This window comes from Strongylocentrotus purpuratus, unplaced genomic scaffold, assembly GCF_000002235.5.
Source record: "Strongylocentrotus purpuratus isolate Spur 01 unplaced genomic scaffold, Spur_5.0 spur5_scaffold_3, whole genome shotgun sequence".
In the NCBI taxonomy this organism is placed as follows: Eukaryota; Metazoa; Echinodermata; class Echinoidea; order Camarodonta; family Strongylocentrotidae; genus Strongylocentrotus; species Strongylocentrotus purpuratus.
The window spans coordinates 39,482,022-39,486,392 of record NW_022145609.1 but is presented as its reverse complement, the minus strand read 5'-3'; positions in this window follow the sequence as shown (position 1 = coordinate 39,486,392).

Genomic DNA, 4,371 nt, shown 5'->3' with positions numbered 1-4,371 from the left:
TCTTTCCAGTTTCTTGCAATGCAATGACAGGACCTGGGCCAAGTAACACAACGTTAACTTAGCAATTGATTGCTATTTTGCAAATGACCATGATTTAAACACAGTTGGCTGTACGATGAATCAATCGCACAATCAATTACTAAATGTTGTGTTACAGGGGGCGGATCTCAAATTTATCTTGACTTTCTGTCCAGGTTCACGGCTCTATTGGTGCGACGCTTACCTGGACAAGATCGAATCCTCAGACCTCTCTGGCAGTGACCGTAAACTCCTTCTAGATAGTTCCCATGGTACGCTCCATCCATTTGATATTATTTTCCACCATGGAACTCTGATGTGGACCGATTGGCAAATTAATGGTATAGGAGTAAATGAAGGATCTCGGCATTCATGGCCAAAGACTTATATTTTACCAGTGGGCTTTCTGCGACCTGGAGGCTTCCATGTATTTGAGGGTAAGAGTAGAATCATATCGAATTGTGTTTTATGTTCTAATTGTGTATTATGTATGTGATATTTAACACCTAATCGTTTACTTTCAGTTTTGATTAATGTGTTAGAACTGTACATTTAATGAAAACACCTGTTTCACCGAGTATAACATTTTAATCATACAGTGTTATGTAGAGATGTCATGGTCTAGTGGTTTCGTCTTCCGACTGTGGATCACGTGGTTTGCAGTTCTAGACCTGCCACGGCACCCATGTCCTTTGGCAAGATATTAATCTGCATTTCCCACCCTTTACACAGGTGATGTCAATGACTACACATTAGGTATAAATACCACGAATGCCAGAGCGTCTTATTTAAAAGTATATGAATGTTACTACAAATATTATTGTTATCATACAGATTATTATTAGTAGTTCTTAAATGAATGATAATGATATTGATAATGATTATAGTGATAAGAAGAAATATAATGTATTAAATTTGTATAGATCATTACGTGAATGCTCCAATGTGCTATTACAAAAATATAATAACCTGTGGTCTTTGGATTTCAAGCTCGCACACAAGTGTGCACCATCTTCACTCCTCGAAGATTCTCTAAGGTTTTGCACAGTTCACATAATATATGCAAGTTCTTTTGTTTATTATTTTTAGATTTGGAAAATTTACTTTCAGAATTCAACGAATGTGCCAGTCGTGCATGTCCAAACGGTGCTACCTGCAATGACTTATTTAACATGTACAATTGCACCTGTGCGCCAGGATATACAGGCAATTATTATGAAGCATTTAAAACGACCCCAAATATTCTGTGCCATTTTCAGCTAAACACACATTGTTTTAGTAAAAGACACTGCAGGAGATCGGGTCTTTTTTAAAGTAATTTACAATTGGAATACATATTATGGATATGTTACATGTGTAATACCATTGGTAGACTTACTTTGGACAACATGCCATACTTTTAGAGAAGAGTACAGTAAAAGTAAGAGCGAGAGCTTAATTTAGAGACCGTAATGAAACTATAAAGCCAGAGAGAAAAATGGTTATTGTCTAATGTTAATAATCCCAGAATTCTTCCTCCTAATTTACTTTCAGAAATCGACGATTGTGCCAGTCGTCCATGTCTGAACGGCGCTACCTGCAATGACTTATTGAACACGTACACTTGCATCTGTGTACCCGGCTATGTAGGACACACTTGTGATACAGGTAATTTACCTTCGAAATTTAACGGAATTCTCATCACAAATATCCATATTCATGAGGGGAAATTGCAACAAAACATTAACATTCTAGTATGACATAATTGTACTAGTAGCTTACTATTTAACATGAAATCATGCATTGTGGTGTATTTTCTGAAAAACATGATGCAATGGTGGATCATGTTCTGGTGGTCTCAACTCCCTATAACTGTCCTCCTAGTTAAACTGGAAAGCAGTGTTCAATAGGTAAATGTTAAGCTACGGTCACAAAGGTTCGTATGAACGATGCGTTCGTACGAATCTCCCTGTTTTTCCATGGTCTTCCCGAATTTTCATGGTCTGAAAAATCGATCGTACGGCGTTCGTAATGGCATTTGTGATTCAAACGGTTCCTATTATTTAGAATACCGACAAAGACAAACATATTGTCGCAATGAAATAAACACAACCCTATGGAAAACTATATCATAATTTTTTTCCTATTAAACCAATTTATTCATTTATCTCATTTTATGACAAAGATAAATATCATTGTAATTAAATACACATAATTAATACTATGGAGGAATATATCGTAATCACTTGTTTGATGACATAGTTGTCCTCTGACCTAATCTCGTCACCATTTTGTATTTTTGGGAAGAAAACTATATTTTTCTTCATATAATTCAGTTTAGCTCTTTTAGTTCAATGTCATATAAGATGAAGAGAGTTGGAGTAATATCCCCTTCACATACACCGATTTTTCTTAAAAGTCCTTACGGATCGCCAACTCGTAGTCAATTGCAAGCGTCTGTAATACCCCCTTCACATACACCGATTTTTCTAAATAGTCCTTACGGATCGCCAACTCGTAGTCAATTGCAAGCGTCTGTATAACAGGGCTCCCACTTCGCCGAGTTGTATTGGCGAGTTGGTATCCGTAAATAACTCGTCACAACTCGCCACCTTATGAAGAGTGCAGCGCGAGCTTGTTACAGGTAATGCGTGTATATTACAAGGGTAGGCGAGTTCACCTCGAATTGCAACGAATCGGGGAAATTTTTTGAACATATTCAAAATTTTGGAACTGCTCGCGACTTCGAGGAGAGTCGTGAAATGTTGTAAAGAGTTACGCTAAGCCATAACGAATTATTCGCGAGTTATTGCGAGTGCCTCTTTAAGGCAACTCACCGTAACTCGCCATAACTCGCTAATACAACTCGGCTAAGTGGGAGCCCTGCTTAATGATCCGTGAAAGGAGAGGCAAATTTTTTGACATGTCAAAAATCTTCTTGCGATTGTCCACGGATTGATTTTTCTGTAAATAACTCGTAAATAGCTCGTAACAATTTGTGAGTATCGTAAACTGCTCGCAATAAAAGGAGTAGAGAAAGAAATTTTTACCTTTAGAAAGCATTGAATGTGCCAGTTGTCCATGTCTAATCGGCTGTACTTGCAATGACTTACCTGTGCACCTGGATATAAAGTAAATTATCGTGAAGAATTTAAAATGAGTCCAAATATTCTGTGCTATTTTTAGCCAAACAAACTTGCCTTTAGGAGAAGAAGCTGCATGGTGGTTGAGAAGAGATTGTTATTGAAAAAAAAAATAAGAACAAGAGAGTGATTTAGAGACAATGATGGAGCTAAAGAAGCCACAGAGAGAGTGGAGATTCTGAGTAGCTGTTGTTCTTAAATTCCATATTTTCTACTCCACATTTTCCTGTAGATATGAACGACTGTGACTCTGACCCCTGTACCAATGGTGGTACGTGCATCGATGAAGTCAACATGTTCACTTGCATATGTGTATCGGGCTACACAGGATTGATTTGTGACATAGGTAATTTACCTTAGTGATTCAACACAATTTTGATCACAAATATACATATTCTTTAAGAGCAGTGGGAACATATCACTCACATTCTGTATGACATTTAGAACTGTTGTTTACCATTGAAAAAAACACATGATGCACTGTGATTTGTTTTCTGAAAACACGACTTTACTTTATCATTAACCGAATAACCTATTAAGTGTAGTTGAAGATTTAACGATAAGTGACGTTTGTCCCTTTGGTTTAGCAGGCAATTTTATTTTTCTGAAATTTTAAACAAAATTTCCCTTCAGATATTGATGAGCAATGATCATTTAACTTTGGTATTCATAGCTGATACACTGACTTGAGAGTGCGGGAGTAAGTGTGATAGGGGGAATAAAAAGAGTAGAAAAAAGAGAATTTTACCTTAAGAAAGCAATGAATGTGCAAGTTGTCCAATGTCTAATCGGCTGTACTTGCAATGACTTAACCGTGCACCTGGATATACAGTAAATTATTGTGAAGAATTTAAAACGAGTCCAAATATTCTGTGCTATTTCTAGCGAAACAAACTTGCATTTAGGAGAAGAAGCTGCAGGAGATTGAATCCATATGGTTCATACCACTTTTTTAATTCAGAATTTAGAATTGGATTACAATGTTATATTATTTCTAAGTTACATGTATAATACCTTGGGTATATTAACTTTGGACAACTGGCCATGATGGTAGAGAAGAGATTTTTTTTTTTTTTAAATAAGAACGAGAGAGTGATTTAGAGACCACAATGGAGCTAAATAAGCCAGAAAGAGAGTGGAGATTCTGAGTAGCTGTTGTTCTTAAATTCCATATTTTGTACTCCACATTTTGCTGTAGATATGAACGACTGTGACTCTGACCTCTGTACCA